At 38.2% G+C, this 27,629-nt stretch overlaps 1 protein-coding gene and 1 pseudogene across 2 annotated transcripts in view; both read right to left on the bottom strand.

Annotated features, from left to right (window-relative positions):
* osbpl5 (oxysterol binding protein-like 5) overlaps positions 1-4,687 on the bottom strand; it is a 46,916-nt gene extending 42,229 nt beyond the window's left edge. Inside the window, exon 1 of the mRNA XM_086298159.1 lies at positions 4,495-4,687. The gene's annotated coding sequence lies outside the window, so the exon portion shown is untranslated. The remainder of the gene's footprint in view (positions 1-4,494) is intronic.
* Positions 4,688-7,540: 2,853 nt separating this feature from the next.
* The window catches only part of ptprjb.2 (protein tyrosine phosphatase receptor type Jb, tandem duplicate 2), a 53,219-nt pseudogene continuing 33,130 nt past the window's right edge, over positions 7,541-27,629 (bottom strand). The window contains exons 10-38 of the transcript XR_015130635.1: positions 26,812-27,060; positions 25,761-26,021; positions 25,141-25,389; positions 23,650-23,910; positions 23,030-23,278; positions 21,919-22,179; positions 21,287-21,547; positions 20,361-20,618; positions 19,757-20,029; positions 19,216-19,485; positions 18,853-19,116; positions 18,090-18,350; positions 17,706-17,960; positions 17,057-17,323; positions 16,569-16,829; positions 16,229-16,480; positions 15,753-16,022; positions 15,385-15,648; positions 14,878-15,135; positions 14,410-14,497; positions 14,256-14,309; positions 13,972-14,059; positions 13,485-13,575; positions 13,134-13,210; positions 12,797-12,931; positions 11,030-11,146; positions 9,451-9,611; positions 9,196-9,331; positions 7,541-9,103 (exon numbers count right to left, since the gene is read on the bottom strand). The product of XR_015130635.1 is annotated as a protein tyrosine phosphatase receptor type Jb, tandem duplicate 2 (transcript). The remainder of the gene's footprint in view (positions 9,104-9,195; positions 9,332-9,450; positions 9,612-11,029; positions 11,147-12,796; positions 12,932-13,133; positions 13,211-13,484; positions 13,576-13,971; positions 14,060-14,255; positions 14,310-14,409; positions 14,498-14,877; positions 15,136-15,384; positions 15,649-15,752; positions 16,023-16,228; positions 16,481-16,568; positions 16,830-17,056; positions 17,324-17,705; positions 17,961-18,089; positions 18,351-18,852; positions 19,117-19,215; positions 19,486-19,756; positions 20,030-20,360; positions 20,619-21,286; positions 21,548-21,918; positions 22,180-23,029; positions 23,279-23,649; positions 23,911-25,140; positions 25,390-25,760; positions 26,022-26,811; positions 27,061-27,629) is intronic.

The following is a 27,629-nucleotide window of genomic DNA, read 5'->3' as shown; positions in this document are numbered from 1 at the left end:
TTTGTTGGAGTGACTTGGCATGTTTATCTACAGATGGATGTCACAAGTTTCCATTTAGTGTAACAGAGCCACTTTCCCCCTGTTAACTACTTCATTAGGAAAACAGACGACATAGTAACAGACAGAACGCTAACACTACTGATCCCTAAGGCAAAGCTGTAGAATTACATTAACAGCTATTAATGGATTTGTCTGGCACCAATAAAACGCATGTCATAAAAACATCAGGCAAAAATTCAACACCAATATCATCCTGCCAGCACAGAGGATTGTGATAACCCTATAAAGTGGAATTTGACAAACTGATGACGTAACCAAGCCTCTCAGCAACACCTCATTTGTAAACAGAAAAAAAAATGCTGTGTTAAAAGTATGTCCGAAATCTACAACGGCCCTGCAGTAAACTCAACACAGATGCTTCAGCTTATCCCAGAAAACTACAGATTATCAGCGTCTGACATGGGCAGCGCACAGTGCCAATCATTTTCAATGACGGAACAAAATCTCCTTACGAGCCCTGCCACTCAGAAACAGCCGTAAAACAAATGGAGACTTTTAAAAGGATATTGCATCATAGTTAATGTAGCTCATTCACAAAATCAAACAAAAACATTATGAGCGGAAAGTCTGAATAGCAGTAGCTTAATCCATATGGCTGCTTATTATTTAATAACAAAACAGTGAATGTATTCCATGTCAACAAAACACAACAGCATCTATAATGGACACTTATTTTAAATAAATCAAGTTTTACACCCACAATATCCACACAGCACACTGGGCCCTAACCAAAGCTGTCAGCATTTACACAACCACCAACTCCATGTAGTAACCTATAGAGAGGTGGATATTGATTGCAGAGGCACTAGCTACTGCGAGAATACTCGTTGGCAGTCTGTAGAAAGCTGAGTGGTGGATGTATGGTGTCAAACCTGCTCTAAATACAGACACCTGCTGGTCAGTTTCCTTGGAACAAAGTAAGAAGTCACTTTCTACGGGTCAGGAGGTCAGTCTCAAATGCTTTATTTCTTTGTGTGTGTGTGTGTGTGTGTGTGTGTGTGTGTGTGTGTGTGTGTGTGTGTGTGTGTGTGTGTGTGTTGGATAAATCAAGCAGGAGACACGGAGAGAGCCCAGAGTTTTAAAATCCTGGCTGTCGGTTGTTAAATCATATAGCAAAATAATTGGAATGCACTGTTTGATACACAATTCATCAAAAAAAGAGAGAATCTAGTTTTCAGTTCCACATTTAAACGTCATGATCGTGGTTTCACAAGCCTTTGCCTCACTCTGCAGGGTTGATTTCAGATCAACGCAAAATGCCATTGTTTCCAGACCTGTAGGGTGTTTTACTCAGTGTTAATATTAGAGGAAATAAAACCATAACTGCAGACATTTACAAATTACAAATTTATAACAGAAGTCCCACTGACTTTTACATAATAATATCTGAGCAAACAATGTGTGCATCTGGATAAAAGCGTTACCCATGAGGGAATAAGAAGACATTAAACATTTTTGTGTTTTTCTGTGCTCACATAAATACTTTTTCTTCTTGGAAAAAGTGACATTCTGTGACAAAAATGGCCTGTTTTAAAACATAAATGTCAGCTAGCATCTGTAAAGTAACTTGTGATGAAAAATTCTGCCGGGGAAGAGAATCTTGGAACAATATGGGCTACTAAAAGTGCGTTCGCTCTCTAGGGGCAGAGAGGAAAATTCAGTATGGAGCAGTATTAGCCTAGATTCCCCCAGTAGATGTCGGGGAAAGCATTTAAATCTCAGAGGAACTGGAAACAGCACTGAGCCACTTATCAGCCCTGGAATAGGACAATTCCACTTTGAAGACCAGCCAGATTCAAAGTAGCATTTTAAAGGGAAGAGTGTGTTTTGGAAAATTGCCATTCAGATACACAGAGACAATCAGGATCAGAGAAAATATCTGATTTCCAAATAAAAACAAATAAAGCAGCGATTAGCATTTAGACTGGAAGACGGAGAGGACCTAGCACCCGTCATCAACGCCTAGCTGGCTTCTCCTGTGGAGACTGATCTACAGGATGCAGTGAGATGTGGTATTTTCTGCATATCCTTCACAGTACAGCATGGAAGTTGGGACATCTGTTGCTGTGTCTTCCTGCTAGAAAAAGCACTGATAAAAAGCAGGACTATCCACCCACAGAAAATGACTCAAACGGCTCTTTACTCTTTCCTTCTTTCACTGCCACTCTCTCCCCCATTTGTGTTTCACAACAGAGCAAAGCCACAGTTCTAGTTGATAGGCTTAGGGCCCAACACCATTAAATATCACCACCTGATTAGAGGAAGGTAGACTGTCACATGACATGTCAAGGCTTTGGGTGTCAACAGATCAGCGCAGAAAAGCAAATGTGATTTTTGTTTTTCTAAAGTGGAAAAAATTGTATTAAGCGTCAATCTGATGAGCGGTGTTAGACTCTATTTAAATCAGATATGCAACAAGACGTGGTCTCTGTTAGTAATGATTTCATGACCTAATTCCACTGCCCACGTAATACTAATGACCTTCTCATGCTTGCCATGGTCCTATCTCAGCTATTTCCACCACTCATAGTAGGACATTCTGCAGTAATTCAATATCAGATCAATTTTTTATCTGATGGTGAATGACGACAGTGCACATTAGACGTTTATCATTCTATATAACCCTCTTTAAAAGACTGAGTCCAGTGAATGTGCAGACCCAGAAAGGCTGAAGCAACAAAGCAAATAAAGAAGTAGAGAGTGTGAACAAGTGACACACTTTAAAACTGCCTCTTCGTCAAGCTCTGCAGCAGTTTCCCACATATTATCTATTTTCACTTCAACCAAGGGTGAAACATTCCACTAAACCCTTTAACTATTAACTAAAGTGCACTCCAGCACTCCAGTGTTATTCTCATCACAAGCAAAGCCAGACTCGACATAATACCACACAATTAAAGATGGATGAGACAAAGTGGCAGTGAAAAGCCTCCACAGTTAGTCATCATCTCATCCAGATCAAATGCCACGAGTATCGTTTGACCCGCACTTTTTTTTTTTTAAAAAGCTTGAAGAAACTCATGATCTTCTGTTTCTTAAGCTGCACTTTTTTCACAAACCCCTAACATGTGCACAAATGCCAATGTGGATCTTTTTAATTACTTTTTATTGATATTGCTGTGGGAGGAACTCCTTTCAGAAACTTCAGACAATTTAATGAGAACTACATGATGGAGCTGGCAACGTTCTCAGCGTGGTCTTGTAAACAAACAAGCTATGTAATGAAGTCTGTGTTTCTGAGTGACCCCAAAAAACACTCTGTTTTGGCATTTCTGCGCTGCAGCATCTGACTTGTCAATGAATGTAGACTGGCACCAATGAAGGAAGCGCTCATGCATATACTGATAATCACCTGTTTATAGATTTCTGAAAACAAGAAGGCATTTTCTAATGTAAGTGGCCAGTATTTATATGTTGCTTTTTATCAGCTTTGCTTGGGATTACTTTTTAAACTTGCAGAAAGTAGGGCACCTAAACATCTGTTATTATGAACCCCAAATTTGGCAATCACAGCATTTAATTTCTTGTCAAATTAATATGGAGGAGGCGTGTGTCGTTAGATTAAAAAAATATTTAAGGTGAGTTTCAAAGCGTTCTTTGCAGAAAACCCTACCTGGCTTTTACAATGTGTTCCTGGTGAACCCATGAAAAAGGTTACACGTTTGGTATCACACTTGCAACAGTGCAGCCGGCCAACGCTGGCGAGGTCTTGGACTGTCCTGCACATATTTGACATTTAAATGTCTGCCAGCCTCGTCGCTCTGCTTTGAATTATCTGCACTCTGCAGTAAAGTCAAAGCAAAACGTCGCATCCCACGTGGGACATAGATGATACAGAGACGTTACAGACTGCTTGATTAATGACTACAGTTAATACTCCTATGATCCTCCGCCACATGTGCTTAACAGCACAATAACATGCATTTTTCATTTATTTACAGTTTGTAACAAAAGCAAGTGAACGCAACACTGTAACTGATTTAACATAAAAGCAGCACATACAGGTACGTGCACTCGCTTGTTGCAGCCATCCTGGGCATCGGCGGGGATCGTGGTTGCTATGCAAACGAGTGACAGCAAAGCTGCAGCCGCATGGGGCACGGGCTGCTCCGCTAACGTGGCGATGAGGGGTTTACTTGAGGCAACAAGCTAGTAAGGTTAGCTGCTACCCAACGAGACGGCAAACCAAACACTCAGAATGACGTTACTATAACCACTGAACGAATTCCTTCATATGCTGCGACGATGAGAAGACTAAAATTACAGCGTGGATGCCACGAAACGCGCAATTTTTTCCCTCATTTTGTTATTCAGCGCTGTCAGAGCTAACTAGCAGTTAGCTCATAAAACATGGGTTAGTTGTATAGATACAAGTAACGTTGACTAAAAATAGCAAGTTGTGCTTAGCGGTGTGCTGTAGTAACAGAAACTCACTCTTTGTCGATCAGGGAAACGATCATGCACTTGCTCCTAAGCTTCTTTTCCAGTCCAGCGTCATAGCACGGTGCTGTATGGAGACAGCTGGGTGGTTTAGGGGGGCAGTAGGTGGGCTGTGACGGACGGTTGGAGAACAAGTTGCTCGGTTCCTCTCAACATGGAGAGTGCGGAGTGGACTGGATCATCTGCTGCCCGTCACACACAGGGAGCTATGGCGCCACCTGTGGCCGTAGCAGCGTACAACACCAGCTGCATGTGACCTACAAGATAAACACCGGCACACATTTCCGCTTCAGATTCAGTTTCACGTCTGCTTACATTTACTATTGTGGAAAACGCTTGTACACAAACTGGGACCAGTCAAAACGGACAAACAAAACTTCATAAGTGAGAATTTCCTACTGACATATACATTATGTTTTTAATGAAGTGTATTACATAATGTAAACATACTCCATGTAGAAAATAAAAATATACAATCATAAAATAAGTTTACATGCAATATCAGATACTCTTTAGGCAGCACACTGTTCCCTGCCAGTGTATGTCATTTTGTTGTAGTAAAATGACAGATGAAGACTTTTACTTTTGCGGGGTTGATGTGTAGCTAATTTCATGTCCCAGAGGTGGGCATTTGAAGTTCATCCAGATCACATATTGGGCATATTTTTTATAAATAAAAATCTAAATGAAATTAGAAAAAAATAAAGTACAAGATCTATACATGCTAATCTGGTTCGATCTCAAATCTAGAGTCTCAGTTCATCAAGATGTTGCAGAGAATTTTAGCATTAAATATTCATATTAGATAAATGTAGATAGTAAAGATAAAGACTCTCAGACTCAGTGAAGTGTTCATATAGCTTGGCAGAAAAATTATAAGAGCAAACATTTTCACACAATTTTTTTATTATAAATGTATAATTCATATTTGCACATACAGTTAGGTCCATATATATTTGGACAGATTTCCCAGAATGAAATTCAAATGAAAAAACTCAAATGCACCTTAAGTGTAGCCTTTCAACTTTAATTTTTTAGGTAGAATAAAAACATTGCATAAAAGTGTGAGGAATTTTTTTAACGCAATCCCTTAGTTTTAGGGTTTCAAAAGTAAATCGAGAAATTAAAAGACTAAGAATAAAAATTTCATTTCTAATACTCGAAAGCCCTTTGCTGGTATTGAAGCCTGAAGTCTTGAACTCATGGAAATCACCAGATGCTGGGTTTCCTCCTTTTTAATGCTCTGCCAGGCCTTTACTGCTGCAGCTTTCAGCTGGTTTTTGTTTGTGGGCCTTTCTGTCTGACGTTTAGTCTTCAACAAGTGAAATGCATGCTCAATTGGGTTAAGATCAGATGACTGACTTGGCCATTCATGAATATTCCACTTCTTTGCTTTAGCAAACTCCTGGGTTGCTGTATGTTTTGGGTCATTGTCCATCTGCATTATGAAACACCACCGAATCAATCTGATTGCATTTAACTGGATTTGAACAGACAGCATGTCTCTGAACACCTCAGAATTCATTCAGCTGCTTCTGTCCTGTGTCACATCATCAATGAACACTAGCGTCCCAGTGCCACTGGCAGCCGTGCACACCCAAGCCCTTGCACTGCCTCTGCAAATCTAGCCTAGTCCAACCTAGCCTTTCTATTCTTGAGACTTATGTGTGGCTTGCAGTTGCAGTGGAACTCTGGATTTACTTTCTTGCAGTCTTCTCTTTATGTTAGACTTGGATATTGATTGGCCACTTGGTTGTGAAGGGATTTCTCTTGACCAAGGAAATGATTTTGCCATCCACCATCATCCACCATAGATGATGGTGGATGATAGACATAGACATCCAGGTCTTTTCGTGTTGCTTGGTTCACCAGTGCTTCCTTTCTTTCTCAGAATGTACCAAACTCTACATTTTTCCACTCATAATATTTCTTGGATGTTTTTTTCTTTTCTTTTCTTGCATTTTAAGGATGGCTTGTTTCACCTGCACGGAGAGCTCCTTTAACTGCATGTTGTCTGTTCACAGCAAAATCTTCCAAAATGCAAGCACCACACCTCAAATTAACTCCTAAACCCTTCATCCAATATCAATGTGGATACCCTCAAATGAAAGCTGGGAGTCTGCACATTATGTCCATGTCCATTAACTATATTCGGAAAATGTCTTAGTAAACAGGCAAAAAGCAGAACTTATGTCCAAATATATATATGGACCTAACTCTAATCCCTGGTCTTTACATAGAAATGGCCATATTTAAACTGTAGTGAAAAAGAGTGGTCTAGTACCTTTGCCTAGATCAGATGACAAATATTTCATTTTCTCTTTACTGTTGTTTTATATTCAATTTCAGAGAAGGTTAGAAAAAACATCCTAGTGTAATCCATTATGGTGGATTTGTGGCATATAAGCATTTGAGGTCTTTTATTATTAAATTTGGATCACCCAGTTATCTTTTGTTCTATTTTAATTTTCCAATTGCAGGTCAGGATTTATGTTCAAAATGGGGCATTCAAATGCCAGATCTACTTTTTAAACATCGAACTTATGGACCTGAGAGGCATGAGACAGAAATTATGTCGGGAAGTGGGGGAGAAAAAAGTAGAAGCCTGAGAAACTGCAGGCCTATTTAAGCTGACATGCTGAAAAAATCTTACATTTGTAGAAAAACAATGCTGTGTACAAAAAGTGGTCTTTTAAACCACCTCAATACTGTACAAAGTCTTGCAACAGAAGGCCTGATGTGCTGAGCTGTAAAACTGTCAAAGTCTCCTTGTGAAAAGCTTTTTCCTTACAAAGTAAGAAACAGACATGGTATTATTTATTCATCCGTTGAGGGTGCACTTATCTACCTGCAACCTCAAATTGAATAATTCAAAGGTGTAACACCTCAATCCTGCTCTGTAGCATGCAGTCATGTATTGTGTTGGTCCTTTTGATCCTTCCATTTGACTCAAACAATTTGGAAACTATATACATAATGAGTTTATCAGACATGCTGCAGTAGCTGTGACACAGTGTGCAGTTTGTTTATTTTCTGAGTGATGAGCTTTGTAAATAGATCCAAACTCACAATTGTCCAGAGGTAACATTAAAGCAAGCATATGAATCTTTAATCATATTGAAGCTGAGGGATTTAAACAATAAGAGGAGTATTACGCCCCTATTTTCCAGAATTTATAATATATATAATCCCATTTCATATGACAGGTTAAAATGTATACAAAATTTGAATCCTTGCCTTTTTCTATATATATTTTCACATTGTACCATCAAGCATCATATAAAATATCCTAAAACCTTAGTAATTATTATACATATTTTTCATTTAAAACCCAAATGCTTAAAATAGCTTTAAATACACTATGATAAAATAAAAATACGTTTTAAAAAATATCTACAGGCGTACTCTTTTACTAAATTATCTTTAAAAAAGTAAAGTATCTGCCTCATGGAAAATCCTGTCCTTTAAGCCTGCACTTCTCTGGCCATTTTAACATCACAGTATTTCCATACAAGGATCGGATATGTAGCAGGAAGTGACATAACATTACAGTTTCCGTGAGGAATGCACAACGTAGAAAATAAGGAAAAAAATGGACTAAGTTCGTCAAAGTACAAACACCATAGATGCTAGGAACATGTTTAGTTTAATTGAGTTCCTGAGCTTTTTATTGAGGCAAGTAAAATTGCAAAAATAAAATTGTAATAAAAGTATTGTATGTATAAAGAAATAATCCGAACAGTCTACAAAGCACTGGCCAAAATATTAATGCTACTGAAAAAAACATCTCCATAGTAGACAGTGTAGAAGACAAATGCATCCAGTGCATTATTCACAATACAGTGCATACATGTGCAAAAGGCTCCTTCATTTAAACACATTGCAGAGTTCATGTTGGCTTAAAATATGCACAAACAGACAGCTGAATTTCAGATGTCTGTCTTTTCCATTTGAAGACATAAGAGTGCCACCTATTGGTGAACTGGTGGAAAAAACTCTTTAAAAGGCACACTGTCTTCATAACAGCATTTGTTTTATACAAGGCAAAGGTTATTATAAGTTTTTCCTGATCAAAAATACCTGTACAGCATCCATCACACTACCTGAGCAAAAAGATCTAATTATCAGTGAGTCATATACAGTATTAAGAAGCATTTATAAAACATCTGAGCAATACAAAAATATACAATTATAGCAAAGTGTCCAAGACACATAATCCATTATTGCAGCTCTACGTACAGTTTCGTCCACTGTCAACATTCATAAATCGTAACAAATAAATATCAAATAATCTGAGTTTGAATCCAGGAAGCTAGATGACTGTTATCAAAAGCCTAAAAGGTATAAAAATAAATCCAGGAAAATGTGCTCACAGCCTCTCCTTCACAGATATTTGCTCAGTTTCTTTCTAAAAGTGAAGAGAGATGGAAGAACTGATGGACTTCTGGGCCTATGAGTTGTGGTATCCGTTTTTGGGAGCCCCCTTTTTTGGGCCTATATTTTCATAGATTGCCGCGGTGTTTTGGTAGATTAGATCCACATTGGTCCCCGTTCTCGACCGGATGATGTCCAAAGCACACTGGTTTAAGAACACATACTGGTCCTGCACATATGTCAAATGCAAAAGTTCATTGAGATATGGCATATTACTCATCACGTCAAACAACACACTACAGTGAATGTGAACATTCCTACCTCTGTCTGCACCATAAGCGGTCGGTGCATGCGCAGATCATGAACAATGCCGAACACATCCACTGTATTTTCTCTTTCAATCTGGAAAATCAGTCTGTCTATGGCTATAAAGGTACCTGTGCGCCCCACACCAGCACTAATCATAAAGAACATAGAAACACAGATATATAAATATATATATATATATTTTTGAAAACAGGTCACACTGGATAAATACAAAGTTGTGAGTGTATTTGCATGTGTGCTCTGTCAAACCTGCAGTGGACCACTGTGGGCGAGTGTTTTGAGTACTGGTTCATGTGCTCTCTGACTAAATGTCTGAAGCTGATGAGGAGCTCTGTGGTTTCTGGTACCCCGTGATCTGGCCATGCTGTGAAGTGGAAGTGACGAACTGCTCGGGTTTCTGCTGTTTTCACCTGAAGGACAAAACAGCGAAGCACCTCAAAACAGCTGAAGATCCTCAAGACACAATAACACATACTAGTGATGAGAATTCCAGCTCTTTTTAGAGAACTGGCTCTTTCAGCTCGGCCCACTATAAACAGCTGGCTCTTTCGGCTCCCAAGCGGCTCTTTAGGTTGTTTTGTTGCTTTAATTAATTTATTATCAATAACAATATAAAGTTATGCACAAAATGAATTACTAATGTAAAAAATAGTGGGGTTTTTTATTTATACATGTTTATTATATAAATATGCTTTTATTTATTCACTTCACATAAAATGTAAAAAATAAATTTTAAAACATATAAACATATTACAAAAAACAACTATTTACAATTCAACTTTTAACTATTTAAATGTTCAGCTTTTTCTGTTTCAACAAATTTAAAGTGAAAAAACACAAAACACTTCAAACCACAACACAATAAAATATAGAAGATGCCGCAATTGCTGGAAACTGGAATTGGCTGGGCCGCGCTATGAATTATGGGATAGGCCGGGCCAATTCCAGTTTCCAACTATGGCGATAGCTACTTAGTTTTAATATTACTTTCTGGCTCACAAAATAAACTTAAGATAAGGCAAGAACGTAGCTGTGTAAACTTCAAATATCTGCTCGGTTTATCAAGACATCTCATATTGACAAAAGTGCTCCGACGTTTTCGGACACGTTCTTGCACCAGTTTGAAGTTTTGCGAGTTCATCTTAATTTTTTTTCTCCCATGTCCCTCGCAGGGCTCGGTAAGAGAGAGGGAGGGTAAGAGAAAGGAAAAAAATGAATAAATAAATAACACGGCTCGCGATAAGGAGCCGGCTCCCATCGTTCACTTCAAAGAGCCGGCTCTAAGACCCGATTCATACTCGACTGATACATCACTACCACATACCTCAAACGGTAACTGGACAACATGACAAAAATGTGTTGCAAGGATTTATGTTTTAAAGCAAAAGCAAAAGTGCCTTTTTACAACAATCAAAGATACAAAGTATTAGTTATATAGATATAAACAGAGAGAACTTCAGTCAACACTGACCTTGTTATTACCATAGATTTGTTAAGACATTGGAAAGTTTAATAGGTAGTCTATTTTGGTTGCAGGACGCCTACTGTAAACCATGTTAAATATTCAGGGACCATAGGGTTTTCCAATCTAAAGGTTTCTCCCTTTCCTAAAAATACTTCTGAAAAATGATAAATATTTATTACAAAAATAATTTACAAATATGGATATATGCTGTATGAAGTATGCTTCCTTCCCATTGTTACCAAATGCTTGGTGATAGGGGGTCGTGTAATTGTTGGGCTTTCTTCTATTATTGTAGTATATTTATCTTTAGCACTGACACTATATAGACAAAACAATATTGAAACCAATGTGAAAACCACTCACATTTTTAATGTCAAAGTCCCTGAGGGTCCAGTCCTCAAGTGTTATTTCAGAGGTTGCTTTTACAATGATGTTGTCACACCGCTTGGTACCAGAACTCCAATACTGCTCACATTTTACCTGGAAAGGAAATGTTTTAGCTTTAAAAAAAACCTGCAAACATTGTAAAAATAACATTTACATAAAAAAAAACACTGTAAAAACATCTATCGTTTCATTTTACGCTATCATTTATTTCGTGGTGTCGCAAAATAAAAAGTTTAAGGCAATATTTTTTCAACGTTTTGTGTCACTGCAGTGGCTATATTAATTTCTTAAAGTTCTCTCTTTCTCTTATATTTAATGTAACCACACTACAGACGGAAAAGAGCATGTTTTTACGCGTTGTCGTAGCAACAACGACGGTAAAACCATCGCGTGTCAGCTTGTTTATTTCCCATACAAACCTTTCACAAGAAAGCTCAAGATCCTGTTGAGACTTTTCAAAATAAACTGAATCACATGAAATAGTTTGCAGAGTGTTTACGGATGAGAAGCTAAAAAGAGCTGTCAGAAGCTCAAAAATAAACCTTAAAACAGGCTTTTCACCACAGCACGCCGTGTAATAAATACTCACAAAGGAAACGGCAGCCATTACAACTTATGACTAAAAATGTGTCGTTTATGCATCTGTTAAAACACTCGACTCCAGGTACACGACGTCCAGCTGTAAACACTTCACGCAAGTCGCCCGAGATTCACAGAATTTACAGAAAATGTTAAAATTTTGTGATTTATATCGTAGTCGGGACGATAGATGTATTATATCGGGATATGAGATTTTGGTCATATCGCACAGCCCTACTAGAGCTACAGGGGAACATCACATGACTGTATAGAGCATTATTAAATTTATTGCCAATGCAATCATATGGCACATTGACTTCTGAGGACATTTTAGACGGCACTCATCATCAAAAAGGTTGCCGACCCCTGGTATAGATGGAAACATATGAATAGATCACAGGGATTCTAACTTTTTCCTCAGCTGTATTGTTTCATTCTTGGCCTCTATTAGACTCATTCTGAATGATCAAAATAACCCTCGTTTATCTGACAACTGGTGTTGATACTACCCATGTCTTAAACGGTGTCCCTTCGTGGTCACGTTCCCTTTATGACAACTTTCTTCTGATTAGCTGTCCATTGCAAACAAAAAGTTTGGGCAGCAAGTGGGTGGGATTACTGTGGTCACACTGATATCATACAGGTGTATAGAGTGGGGTTATGCAATCCTGCCATTAAATTACAGCTTACATCCACCAAGATCAGATGATTGAAGTAGCAGCAGGAGAGGAAGGGGGAGAAAGAGGCAGTCGCTCCATATATGTATATCGGTTGATAAGCTTAACATGGGAATGCTTTAACATTTACTAACATTCAGAGATGAACTTAAACACTTGCTCTACTTCTCTCTGGGATAACTTCCACGGAGATGAAATGCCGGGTTGGTAGCGAGGCTCCAAATGCTCAACCAGATCACCAACAGGTCTCGCACGCCACAGCCGCTCTATCACGTGCTCCAACGTGCTACGGTTATGAGCTGAGTTATGCCACGTCGCAAGTTTTGTGAGATTTAAGGGATCGGATTACATTTTTTATTTCTCTCCAATATTCGATACAGTAATTTAGGTCAGTATTGGACCGATTCAGACACGTAATATCAGATCAGTCTATCCCTACTGTAAACATGCTTGTCCTGCTAGTTGTGGTGTTTTTGTTAATACTCACTCGTCCCTGTTCATTACAGCGTGTCAGCATGACCAGAGTCTGCACATTCTTCTCCCAGATCATCCTCCAGAAATCGTTGACCGTGGTGGGTAAAGGACCTTGAGCTGCAATAAACTCCTTCCTCGAGTTGTAACCCTGCCAAATAAAATGTGAGCTCAACCACATGAAACAGCAAGTTGGATTTTTCTGAGACGTTTTTCAAAGCAGAGTTTACATGAAGGCAGAAACGTTTAACAAATGGCAATGTCAAGAAGCAAAGTTATATTGCTCAGTAGGATGCTTGCTGATGCTGCAATGACTGTGGCAGAGAGCTGCCTCAAAAAGTGTCAGTACGCACCGGCATGTAGTTAGCATTGATGTAATCATCAGACGGACTTCCATGGAGAATGGAAAGTTTCACCCTAGAAGAGTCATCTAGGAGGTGAACAAGAGGGTAAATGAAATGTAAGAGATGAAATTAAAGGGAAATGTAATGAGCATGAAAGGAATTAAAAATTATTATTGTTAAAAAAAAAAGTATTAGAAATTATTTTCCTACACTGTTATGCATTAATAGATGCATGCTATTGTTTGGTTCAAGGCACAAACTAAAATGGTAGCAGATGCTGTAAGGCAGGCAATGATATTGTTTAAAGAGTGAGGGTGTTATGGTCAAAGCAGCAGAGATGGATTTGTTAAAGTGACTCACATGGAAGCACATTGTTGTAGCGATTCTTAGGCTTGTTCTCCACATTCAGTGCATGTAACTTTGACTGAGCTGTGCCAACAACCTTCAGGTCCTTTAAAATACAGAGAAAAAAAGTTGGTGGCTACATGTGGAGTACCAGAGAAGCAAATGAAACTTTTTCCGGGTAGTTTTTCTTTTTTTTGCCCTTTGCATTACATTTCAGTATTATTTTGGCTCATTCTGGTAACAGTAATTACATTTGATTTTGTTTCAGTTGCACCTCTCCAAGATGAATCTTTTCAGGCAGCAAAAAGCTTTTGGAGCACTGTAAGTAATACTGTAAAGCTGTACCAGGAATGATTTATTGCTGTTATACTGACATTGACACTGGTGAGTGTGTCTAGAACACAAATTGTTAAAATAAGAAATAAAAATAAAATTGTTCTACTATGAATAAGTATATTTACAAATCAAGAGTCAGTTAATATATTCAGTTTTGGGGATTTACCTCAAATTCTTCTGCAAAGCCACAGTTGGAGTCTGCTCTCTGCTTCTTGTAATAAGCCTCAAAGTCCTCCACACTCACGGCCACACTTCTGCTCAAACCAAAGTTTAGGCAAGAGTGATAAGGTGCTTTCAGGAAAGAATTAATATTTGGAAGATATGCTGAAGCTTTGAGAGTTAAAAAATGTTGTACTTACACTTTGGCTCTATAAAAAATGCAAAAAAGAAGAATAAGTAGCAATTAGAGGAGTATATCATACATACAGTACAACAAAATGATAAAAATACAAATTTTACCTTAAAGATTCAATCTGGATGTCTGGTGATTCTTTTTTGGCTAGCCTATAGGAGCAGATAAAGTATATAAACTGTAAATATAGAATTTATTCATATACACGGATATTTAATGAACATGTTTTTATCACTGGTGATAGTGGCAAACCTTTTCCAGTAGATAATAAAGGCGATGAGGACACTGAAGAGAATGAGAAAAACTGCTACTGATACAGCAACAGCAATAGTAGTGATAGCTACAATGTTTGGAAAAAATGTAACAGAGAAATGAAGAAAGATTTCATTAGGCAGTCGTAAAATTAGAGTCGTTAAACATCCTTGGATCAATCTGTAGTATGAAACTATTGTGTGTGACACCATTCGATTGCGCCAAGCTAGCAGAATTTACTGGCATGGGCAGCTCTTTGATAAAAAAAATAAATAAAAGTGTACTATCAACTACAGCTCAACCAATAAAAGCAGTCACAGACAAATGAATGCATAGATGTTTTTGAGCACCATTAAGGAAAAAGGATTTTATTAGGAACTGGTATTTTCTATAAAAGGCTTCTCTATGTATCTCAAACTCTAGTTTTTAAGTACATTAGAACACTAATATTATTACACAAAGCCTTACCTATGCCTGTTGAGCACTCGCGATACACAGGAATGCTGGGATTTCCATGGCTTAGAGTTATCACAGTCACATTATATATAGTATTGTGGTTAAGGCCAGAAATGGTATAATTGCAAGATGCAGTTGCACTGATGTTGTTTCCATTTACAATCATCTGGAAGCCAGTGTGTTGGCCATGGGGTGTGGTACATGACAAGATGATTTGTGCAGTATTGTCGTTTGGACCTTGACAGCCTAAGATTGTCACTGGGCTTGCATCTGTAGCATGAAACAGAAATAAGGAAAAAACAGAACACCTCTAATGAACAAATCTGTCAGTTCTATTAAAGTATAATATTTCTATCAAATATCTAAAGAAAATACAAAATATGTTTTTGACAAAATTTTATTTGTCAAAAACAGATTGTTCAGTTATCTTTTGGTGACAGTGGAATCATCAAAATTACATTTTTCACATGTAAAAGATAGGTGACAAAATTTTGCAGAATTATTACTTAGTGTCCGTACTTGTGCATTTGGTGATCATTACTGGTGCACCCCGTGTTTCATCAGAGGTCTCTGTGGTGACATAAATACTGTAGCACTGACCAGGTTCCAGGTTAATGATAGTATAATTAGTTTGTGTAACTATGAGGTTCTGCATTTGGGAATTAGTTTGATTCCAGGACAAAACGTATTTATAGCTGTTCTTGTAGTCAGGTGGATTGGTCCAGTTGACTGTGATGTATGTCTCTCCTGGAGTGGCCGTGAGCTCCTGCACTGCCTGTGGTCCTGTCAGACATTAGAGAGATATTAAAGTTAATTCATACAGTAATAATGAAAGAGGAGACTGCCCAAACTTCTCCAATACTTCTTTACAGAAATGAAAGCCTTACTTGTTGTGACCATGTAGACATAAACTGTCTCACTCTGAAATCCCAGTTCCCCCACAGTTTTCACAGAAATGTTGTAGGAAGTCCCAGAAGACAGGGAAGAGATGTTCATTCTGGTGTTTGTGGTATTTGTATTGTTGGATTGCTGGGATGACGTGTAAGTCAGCAGGTAGGAGAAATTAGCACCGGTCATCAGAGGCGCCTCTATCCATCGAGTTTCAATGGAGCTCGTTGTTTTATTCAGGATCTCAATCGTCCCAGGAGGGTTAGGGACTGGAGGAAGGGGGATGCAACATGTTACCTTATGTAAGTGCTCACTGTTTTAATTAATTTTGTTTTACAGTTGTTTAGTGTAGTGTCAAATTAAACTTTATCAGTAACAGCTAAATTCTCAAAACCTGCTGAAGTAAATAAAAACATACATACATATTAACATAAATGTGACTACACTCAAAATTGAAGACATTTATTCTACTCACGAGTGGCGTTAGTAACAAGTTCAGATGACGCATTGAAGGGTCCACTTATTGTGGTTAACATGACGCTGTACGCTCGTCCAGGTGGCAGGTTTTCAAACTGATAGGATGTATTCAAAGAGTTCAGGGATTGAATAGTTGTATTAGGTGTTAGGTAAAGACTGTAACGCTCCACATTTCCTTTAGGTTTCGTCCATGTCACTGTGATGGAACTATTCGAATGACCTGAGATAGTGGGCTGTACTGTCTCGGGCTCTGTTGATGTGATGAGAGAACAAAGGATTAAAACATGTCAACAATGATAGTCTGACAAAGAAAACTAGAAAGGGCAGCTGAGTCGTACTCGTGTACTGAGAAGTGCAGACTGTTTGTCCTTCAATGCCGTTTGCTGCCATGACAGAAACACAGAAGGTACAGTTGGTCCCAGGGTCGAGGCCTGAGATCTGTATGGTTTCTTGTCCCAGGGTGTTGTTTTTGTAGGCACAGCCTGATGTAGCAACTCGATATTTATAGTCAGCCCTGTACTCAGCTGGCTTCGTCCAGTTCAGATTTATAGCAGTTGTGTTTATGGTTTCAGCCTCCAACTCAGTAATACCGTATGGCCCTACAAACACAGGAGGAATTATTATTATTATAATAACAACAGCAGTATTATAGGCACATGAACAGCACTTTTCTTATAACAGCTCTCTTTCACTGGAATAATGATAAACTACCCAAGCTCAGCTTTTGATGGTTGCTGACTTTGGTTGTTTTTGCTGATTTAGTTTGAGTTTAGTATCGTGGATTTCCAGGAGAAGCAGAAATTCTGACAACATATACTGTACATACGTGTGAAGTAAGACACTGTCACAGGATCTGCCTGAGTGCCATCTGCTGTCAGTGTAGTGACAGTGAAGTTGAAGTTGCTCCCAGAACGAAGATTTCTGATTGTTGCATTTGTTATGTTCACATTTAATTTGTTTACAATAACATTGGACTCGTTGGTGACCTGCACCCAGTAAGAGTAGCTTAATTTGCTCTCCTGCTGTGCCCACACCAAGGTCACTGCATTTGTAGTTATTTCTGTCTGAGTCAGATTGGATACAGGAAATGGTCCTGAGAAAATGAGACAGATGAAAAACCTGTGATTGCTGCTACATGTTCCTCACACTCAGAGGAAAAAGCAATACGATAAATAGTATTAACAATATTACTATTTTAGAAAAAGGACACTTGCATTACATCTATGCATGTCGTACACAGACAATTGATTCCAAACATTTTAAAATCTGTCTGAATGACATTTTGTTGTCTACATCCCAAAAAAGTAAACAAACCAAATAAAAACAAACAAACAAAAACAAATACAAAGTGTACCAGTCAAAATAAACTCTGTCAGAGTGAAAGAAAAAGGATAAACTCAATAAAAATAAAATAACAAAAAATCAGGAAAATCCACCATAACAATCACAATCTCATCAGCTGTATGTCTACTCACTGGTATAGTTTACTGTTGTCACTGATGTACTTGTATATCCCATCACACCCACAGTAACAACAGAGATATTGTAGGGGCTTCCAGATGTGAGGTTTCCCAGCAGGAACCAGTTGTCTTTTGTCACAAAGTTGTTGTTAGTGGTGGTGACACTAAAGTTGTATTGATTGTGGTTCATGTTCTGTGGGAGGGCCCAGGTGAAGTTGATGGAATTAACAGTCTGAGATTGCACTGTGATGGAGCCAGGAGGGTTGGGAACTGAAGAAGGAGAAGGATTTGATTATTTGATTGATTAATTCAAACAATACATGTATTTTTAAAATAGGTGTTGATAAAAATGCTGAATATACAATTTGAGGTAGAAGTCAGATTGTCAATGAAACTCACAAGTTGCGTCGCAGACACGTGAACTGTTACTCTGAAAAGGTCCACTTTTGGTGATCAACTGGACACAGTAGATTACTCCTGGTGTCAAGTCCACAAAGACTATGTTTGTAGTTTGATTGTTTACATCCGTGCTGTTCACTAACTGTTCAGCACTATTTAGCACAACACTGTAACTGGAGACCTTCCCTGTCACCAGTGTCCAGCTCACTGAAAGGCTAGTTGTGGTTCCTACGGCTGTAATGTTTGAGACTGCTTCAGGCACTGGATAAAAAAGAAGATTCAAATTAAATGAACATTAATATTGGACTAATAGGGGCTGAGTAGTAACACAAAGAAAATGTCGACCAAATTACTTGTTTTCTGACCAAAAACATGTTTAAAGATTTACTTTTAGAAGTTTATATACCATCACTAAAACCCTGATGATGTTATATTTTGGCTCGGGGTTGAGACCTTTCACAGAAAGGATAGAAACTAAAGAGCAAAGGTATCGAGCTAACAGCTACTGATTGTCAAACAGGGAGGAAAATTTTTTATGAAAATTGTAGGCTTCAGCTTTACTGAAGCTTCTATATCTGCCTGCGGTGCCTGGAACTCTTTTCTCTTATCAGTTCCCCTTTAAGAAAAAAAAATGCTATACATATAAATAATACAATATCACATATAACCAAGCTCTGACAGTCTGTTGGGGATCACTATAAATTGCAAGATGGATTAGGAAGACTTGACTTTGAAGCACATTTCAGAGATTTTTAAGACATACTTGTGTAACTCTGTGTATTTTCCTCTGTGGATTTGACCCCTGCTATAACCGTGAACACAGAAAATGTGTACAGCTCTCCAGAGGTCAGATTATAGAAGGTGTACGTCTCATTCTTTGTCGAATCATTCTTTATCTCGCTGCCACTCTTTTTTGCTATGACCAGGTAGGAGTAGGAAGGCTTGTAATCATTTTGTCTGGACCACGTTAGCTTGATGGAGGTCGTGGTCACACTCTCTACTGTGATGTTGGTCACAGGTTTGGGCACTGTAGAAATTTTCAGTTTGAAGTATTCAAGTGACAAAACACAGACCAAACAGCACTGATACTTCAACAGTTTGACTGAGTTTATATCTTAGTTCTTACTTGTGTAACTGAATCCCTTCTCCACCGTAGATTCACTTCCTTCTGCAGCTTTTGTTCTGACTGTGACACTGTAGTTAGTTCCTGGGTTTAGATTCGGTACAGAAATGCTATTATTGGTGATGTTTGTTGAGTAAATAAGTCCTCCTGTGTCATTGTAAGTGTCAACTAAGTATATGTAATACGATTTGACCCCCAGTGGATTTGACCAGTTCACATTTAGTGAAGTAGTAGATTCAAGGCTGACTATTAGATTCCTCACTGGGTTTGGCACTAAAAAAAGATGACAAATTGGAAAACGATGTTAAACAACCAAAGTTAAATGATTTGCACTTATTACATCAAAGATCCATATTACATGTCATACCAAACTCTTCACACCATATTTCCTCTCTATATCTAAACAATAAACTGTCCAACACTAACACTCATATTATATGTTGATTAATATGAATTGTTCTTAGGTGCTAGCCAGTAAAACCATGCATTAAAAACAGACAGTCTGATGGCTTTGGGGTTTGTTTGTTTTTTTTGTTGTACTTACAGGTAAAAGAAGAATTCTGAACAACTGTGCTGCTTAAATTTCCAGGTCCAGTAGTTTTTACTGTTACAGTGTAATTGGTTCCAGAGTCAAGGAGTGAAAGCAAAGTGTTATTTTGAGTGGAAGTTGTGTTTTGACTGAGACCACCCACAGCCTGATAGGTGATACTGTATATGATGCCTGGAGCTCCAATCATTTCATCAGGTGTTGCCCACTGCAGCTGGAGTGAGGAGTTGCTCCGGCTACTAAAGATGATGGACCCAGGAGGTTTGGGAACTAAAGGGTACAAATAACACCAAGTTGACATCTTAAGTCATTTTGCTCATTTAAAGAAGTACAAAACAGTTTAGTCCACTAAAAATGTAATAAATGAAGTATACTCCTATAGGGTGCCAACCTTTATCTACAGACACAGTTACAAAAGGGATCAAATAATTTCAATGTGATGGTTTTTTGTAGTTGTTGTTTTTAACTGTTTAGGTGTTTCTGCATAACGCATTTGAAAAATAGCAAATTATGTTAGAAGCATTCTAATGGTATCCACAGTTGTTCTCAGGGTCTTAAAAAACATGGTGATGAAGAAAAGATATTAGGTTGTTGGGCTTACCAGTGGCAAATGACACCTGGTCAGATGTATTCCAGAGGTTTCCAGCAAAAGCAGTCACTGTGATATTATAGAGTCTCCCGGGTTTTAAATAGGTGAAACTGGTTGTTGTGGCCATTGTTTGACTGGAGTTTGTAAACACTAAGTTTTCATTGGATATATTGACCTGATAATAACTAATGTTTCCTCGAGGCAAAATCCAGCTGATGCTTAAGGTGTTGGTTCCTTCTGTAACACTAATGTTCCCAGGCTTTTCAGGCCCTGTAGAATAAAGATGTACATGGCATTTTAATAACACAACAAATATCCAAACGTTTGGACAGCTATACTGTAAATATATTTCAATTTCCTTCACTACTCGAAATTATGGATAAGGCATAAAGTGTGGAGCTTTAATTTGAGTAGGTTTATATTAACATTTAAAGAAGAAGTTGATTGATTTTAGTTGTTTCATTGTTTAGGGGAGTTTAAAAGTAACGACACAAGCGGCTACTTGACTTTGCAGTTTAAGCTTCACCTTCATTTAAGTAATAAAAATTAGGTAAAGACAATCTGACTAAAGATCAGCACTTGTACAATCTCATCCTCTGTATTATTCAGTCTTTTTTATTTTTTTCTAGCCTATATTGCAAAAAATGTCAATACAGAAGTTTTAAAATATCACCCTATTAAAGATAAAACTATAACGAGTATTGGAGCTGTTACGCAAACACAGAGTGAGCACAACTACAGCTGTTATATGAGGACACATCGGTGAGAGATCCAACCTTCTCACTTCAAAGGGCTTCTTCTTCTACATCTGGATTTCTTCTTCTACTTTCCTTTCAATTGAACTAATCTTATGATGATAGGAGACTCCTTATTTTACCAGATATCCTCAGCAGACAGTCACTAATTCACAGTATGAAAACATGTAAATTCTCGCTTACTTGTGTAGTTGGTGACAGTAGCACTCTGTCCTTTAGTAGAACCATCACCAGCCACTGCAGTGACAGTTATTTCATACTGGACACCAGCAGTCAGGTTAGTAATGCTCTTAAACGTGTCACTGACAGTTACAGAGGCACTTGTTCCTCCACCTGTCCACTGTACTTTATAGAAGAAGCTGTTTCCCACTGGTTTAGTCCAGCTCACAAACATAGACGATGTTGTGATGTTAACAACAGAGAGACTCGTGACTACTTCAGGCTCTGAGTGGAGAGTACATGAGGAGGAACAAGAAAACAAAACAACAGTTAGAACAAGAGCAATAAGCAGTGACTGCAACAGGTAAGAACCAAGAGAACTGAATTAAGGAGAACCTGAGAGGATATGTGAATAAATCAAAAACTTAATTTGGTAAAAAACAAACAAACTTGTCACTCATGGATAAAAAGTGCTTTTAGATTTGAAGTCTTCCTGTAAAAAGGATTTCATTAATTTTTGAAGTAACTGCTTCACTAGAAAAAAAAAACTATCCTAAAAAGTTGACAAATAATAAACTACAAGATAAAAAATGAAACAGTGACACAGTACAGAGCACGAGACCCCAGATCAGAAATGGTCATACTCTTCATCTTACTTGTGTATTGAGAAAGTGTTGCTACGTCACTTTGTGTACTGTTATCTCCAGCCACTGCTGTGACAGTGAAAGTGTAGTTCACTCCAGGAGTCAGCTCAGTGACATTTACTTTAGTTTCAGTCACAGTCTTATTCATGTTTATTGTTCCATCTGTCCACTCTACTCTATAGAATGACCTTTGACCCTGTGGCTCAGTCCAGTTCAGAAATATAGAGGACGTCCTGGTTTCACTGACAGTAAGATCATTCACTTTTTCAGGTTCTGTGAGTTACAGAGAGATAGATGCAAAAATAACAACACTAAGATTACTATAATTTTAACTTTAGAAAATGACACCATCAAATATGCTGCAAATTTAGTAAAGAACACCTAAGGGACAGCATTTGAAAAACACTGATTACAAATTGATTCAGAAGTTGAATTCCTGCACATCCTGTTTGTATACAGTGAAATTAACTCTGCAGCTCCCGTAGTTTGCTCATCACCAGCCACTGCAGTAACTCTAAATCTGTACTGCATACAGGCAGTTAGTGCACTGATGGTTATTTATGTGTTATTCACACTGTGATTCTCATTTAAATGTCTATCTGTCCACTCTACAAGATAGAAGCAGCTGTTTCCCTCTGCTTCAGTCCACTTCAGTGATACAGAGGACGTTGTGAAAGCAGTAACACTGAGTAATCTGACTACTTCAGGCTCTGTAAGGGAGAAGTCACTACATGGGTAACAATTAAAATATCAGCTCAAGTCTTCTCTGTCTCAAAGTTACAGTAAAAACACACGAGCAGCAACATGCTGACCCTGTAACATTTCATGCAGCTGGAAGTTCAGAGGAAGATCTAAACTAGACGTACAAAAGAAATGCAAACCATTATTGGAGCTGTTACTCAAACACAGAGTGAGCACAACTACAGCTGTTATATGAGGACACATCGGTGAGAGATCCAACCTTCTCACTTCAAAGGGCTTCTTCTTCTACATCTGGATTTCTTCTTCTACTTTCCTTTCAATTTAACTTATCTTATGATGATAGAAGACTCCTTATTTTACCAGATATTCTCAGCAGACAGTCACTAATTCACAGTATGAAAACATGTAAATGCTCGCTTACTTGTGTAGTTGGTGACAGTAGCACTCTGTCCTTTAGTAGAACCATCACCAGCCACTGCAGTGACATTTATTTCATACTGGACACCAGCAGTCAGGTTAGTAATGCTCTTAAACGTGTCACTGACATTTACAGAGAAGTTCGTCCACTGTACTTTATAGAAGAAGCTGTTTCCCACTGGTTTAGTCCAGCTCACAAAAACAGACGATGTTGTGACGTTGACAGCAGAGAGACTCGTGACTACTTCAGGCTCTATGAGTGGAGAGTACATGAGGAGGAACAAGAAAACAAAAGAACTGTTAGAACAAGAACAATAAGCAGTGACTGCAACAGGTAAGAACCAAGAGAACTGAATTAAGGAGAACCTGAGAGGATATGTGAATAAATCAAAAACTTAATTTGGTAAAAAACAAACAAACATGTCACTCATGGATAAAAAGTGCTTTTAGATTTGAAGTCTTCCTGTAAAAAGGATTTCATTAATTTTTGAAGTAACTGCTTCACTAGAAAAAAAACTGTCCTAAAAAGCTGACAAATAATAAACTACAAGATAAAAAATGAAACAGTGACACAGTACAGAGCACGAGACCCCAGATCAGAAATGGTCATACTCTTCATCTTACTTGTGTATTGAGAAAGTGTTGCTACGTCACTTTGTGTACTGTTATCTCCAGCCACTGCTGTGACAGTGAAAGTGTAGTTCACTCCAGGAGTCAGCTCAGTGACATTTACTTTAGTTTCAGTCACAGTCTTATTCATGTTTATTGTTCCATCTGTCCACTCTACTCTATAGAATGACCTTTGACCCTGTGGCTCAGTCCAGTTCAGAAATATAGAGGACGTCCTGGTTTCACTGACAGTAAGATCATTCACTTTTTCAGGTTCTGTGTGTTACAGAGAGGAAGATGCAAAAATAACAAGATTGAGAGAAAAACACTGACAGCATTTGAAAAACACTGATTACAAATTGATTCAGAAGTTGAATTCCTGCATATCTTATGTGTATACAGTAAAATTAACTCTGCAGCTCTCATAGTTTTTCATTTCAGTGACAATGAGTTACCTGACTAATTTAGGCTCTGTGAGTAGAGGGTAATTGCATGAGAAGTCAATTCTATTCAATTTTATCTTCTTTAAATAGAGCCAAATTAGTTAGCTCAAAGCACTTTAGTAAAGACCCTACACTAAAAGAGAGAAAACGGCAACAATCAAACAGCCTCCTTTGTGCACTTGGCGACTGTAGGGAGGTAAAACTCCCTTTTAACAGGAAGAAACCTCCAGCAGAAACAGGCTCAGGTAGTGGCAACCATCTGCCACCTTAAAGGCCTGTGTTACATACAACACTAATAGAGACAGATTGATCATTTTTTAGACTGAATCATTAATTCATTGTAGAATTTATTTGAGCAAAAAATGCATGGGAATTCCTGCACATCCTGTTTGTATACAGTGAAATTAACTCTGAAGCTCCCGTAGTTTGCTCATCACCAGCCACTGCAGAAACTCTAAATCTGTACTGCATACAGGCAGTTAGTGCACTGATGGTTATTTATGTGTTATTCACACTGTGATTCTCATTTAAATGTCTATCTGTCCACTCTACAAGATAGAAGCAGCTGTTTCCCTCTGCTTCAGTCCACTTCAGTGATACAGAGGACGTTGTGAAAGCAGTAACACTGAGTAATCTGACTACTTCAGGCTCTGTAAGGGAGAAGTCACTACATGGGTAACAATTAAAATATCAGCTCAAGTCTTCTCTGTCTCAAAGTTACAGTAAAAACACACGAGCAGCAACATGCTGACCCTGTAACATTTCATGCAGCTGGAAGTTCAGAGGAAGATCTAAACTAGACGTACAAAAGAAATGCAAACCATTATTGGAGCTGTTACTCAAACACAGAGTGAGCACAACTACAGCTGTTATATGAGGACACATCGGTGAGAGATCCAACCTTCTCACTTCAAAGGGCTTCTTCTTCTACATCTGGATTTCTTCTTCTACTTTCCTTTCAATTTAACTTATCTTATGATGATAGAAGACTCCTTATTTTACCAGATATTCTCAGCAGACAGTCACTAATTCACAGTATGAAAACATGTAAATGCTCGCTTACTTGTGTAGTTGGTGACAGTAGCACTCTGTCCTTTAGTAGAACCATCACCAGCCACTGCAGTGACATTTATTTCATACTGGACACCAGCAGTCAGGTTAGTAATGCTCTTAAACGTGTCACTGACATTTACAGAGAAGTTCGTCCACTGTACTTTATAGAAGAAGCTGTTTCCCACTGGTTTAGTCCAGCTCACAAAAACAGACGATGTTGTGACGTTGACAGCAGAGAGACTCGTGACTACTTCAGGCTCTATGAGTGGAGAGTACATGAGGAGGAACAAGAAAACAAAAGAACTGTTAGAACAAGAACAATAAGCAGTGACTGCAACAGGTAAGAACCAAGAGAACTGAATTAAGGAGAACCTGAGAGGATATGTGAATAAATCAAAAACTTAATTTGGTAAAAAACAAACAAACATGTCACTCATGGATAAAAAGTGCTTTTAGATTTGAAGTCTTCCTGTAAAAAGGATTTCATTAATTTTTGAAGTAACTGCTTCACTAGAAAAAAAACTATCCTAAAAAGCTGACAAATAATAAACTACAAGATAAAAAATGAAACAGTGACACAGTACAGAGCACGAGACCCCAGATCAGAAATGGTCATACTCTTCATCTTACTTGTGTATTGAGAAAGTGTTGCTACGTCACTTTGTGTACTGTTATCTCCAGCCACTGCTGTGACAGTGAAAGTGTAGTTCACTCCAGGAGTCAGCTCAGTGACATTTACTTTAGTTTCAGTCACAGTCTTATTCATGTTTATTGTTCCATCTGTCCACTCTACTCTATAGAATGACCTTTGACCCTGTGGCTCAGTCCAGTTCAGAAATATAGAGGATGTCCTGGTTTCACTGACAGTAAGATCATTCACTTTCTCGGGTTCTGTGAGTTACAGAGAGGAAGATGCAAAAATAACAAGATTGAGAGAAAAACACTGACAGCATTTGAAAAACACTGATTACAAATTGATTCAGAAGTTGAATTCCTGCACATCCTGTTTGTATACAGTGAAATTAACTCTGCAGCTCCCGTAGTTTGCTCATCACCAGCCACTGCAGTAACTCTAAATCTGTACTGCATACAGGCAGTTAGTGCACTGATGGTTATTTATGTGATATTCACACTGTGATTCTCATTTAAATGTCTATCTGTCCACTCTACAAGATAGAAGCAGCTGTTTCCCTCTGCTTCAGTGCACTTCAGTGATACAGAGGACGTTGTGAAAGCAGTAACACTGAGTAATCTGACTACTTCAGGCTCTGTAAGGGAGAAGTCACTACATGGGTAACAATTAAAATATCGGCCCAAGTCTTCTCCGTCTCAAAGTTACAGTAAAAACACACGAGCAGCAACATGCTGACCCTGTAACATTTCATGCAGCTGGAAGTTCAGAGGAAGATCTAAACTAGACGTACAAAAGAAATGCAAACCATTATTGGAGCTGTTACTCAAACACAGAGTGAGCACAACTACAGCTGTTATATGAGGACACATCGGTGAGAGATCCAACCTTCTCACTTCAAAGGGCTTCTTCTTCTACATCTGGATTTCTTCTTCTACTTTCCTTTCAATTTAACTTATCTTATGATGATAGAAGACTCCTTATTTTACCAGATATTCTCAGCAGACAGTCACTAATTCACAGTATGAAAACATGTAAATGCTCGCTTACTTGTGTAGTTGGTGACAGTAGCACTCTGTCCTTTAGTAGAACCATCACCAGCCACTGCAGTGACATTTATTTCATACTGGACACCAGCAGTCAGGTTAGTAATGATCTTAAACGTGTCACTGACATTTACAGAGAAGTTTGTCCACTGTACTTTATAGAAGAAGCTGTTTCCCACTGGTTTAGTCCAGCTCACAAACATAGACGATGTTGTGACGTTAACAACAGAGAGACTCATGACTACTTCAGGCTCTATGAGTGGAGAGTACATGAGGAGGAACAAGAAAACAAAAGAACTGCTGAGCCAAGAACAATAAGCAGTGACTGCAACAGGTAAGAACCAAGAGGACTGAATTAAGAAAGACCTGAGAGGATATGTGAATAAATCATAAAATTCTTTTTAACAAAAAACCCATGTCACACATGAATAAAAAGTGTTTTTAGATTTGAAGTCTTTCAAGTCACAATAATTTCATTAATTTTTGAAGTAACTGCTTCACTAGAAAAAAAACTATCCTAAAAAGCTGACAAATAATAAACTACAAGATAAAAAATGAAACAGTGACACAGTACAGAGCACGAGACCCCAGATCAGAAATGGTCATACTCTTCATCTTACTTGTGTATTGAGAAAGTGTTGCTACGTCACTTTGTGTACTGTTATCTCCAGCCACTGCTGTGACAGTGAAAGTGTAGTTCACTCCAGGAGTCAGCTCAGTGACATTTACTTTAGTTTCAGTCACAGTCTTATTCATGTTTATTGTTCCATCTGTCCACTCTACTCTATAGAATGACCTTTGACCCTGTGGCTCAGTCCAGTT

Source organism: Aulonocara sp. 'chitande type north' Nkhata Bay, linkage group LG7, assembly GCF_057382095.1.
Source record: "Aulonocara sp. 'chitande type north' Nkhata Bay isolate Kocher_YH1m ecotype deep benthic linkage group LG7, A_spYH_male_GT1.1, whole genome shotgun sequence".
Taxonomy (NCBI): Eukaryota; Metazoa; Chordata; class Actinopteri; order Cichliformes; family Cichlidae; genus Aulonocara; species Aulonocara sp. 'chitande type north' Nkhata Bay.
The sequence above is the reverse complement of the archived record's forward strand: the minus strand, read 5'-3'. Positions and strand labels throughout refer to the sequence as shown.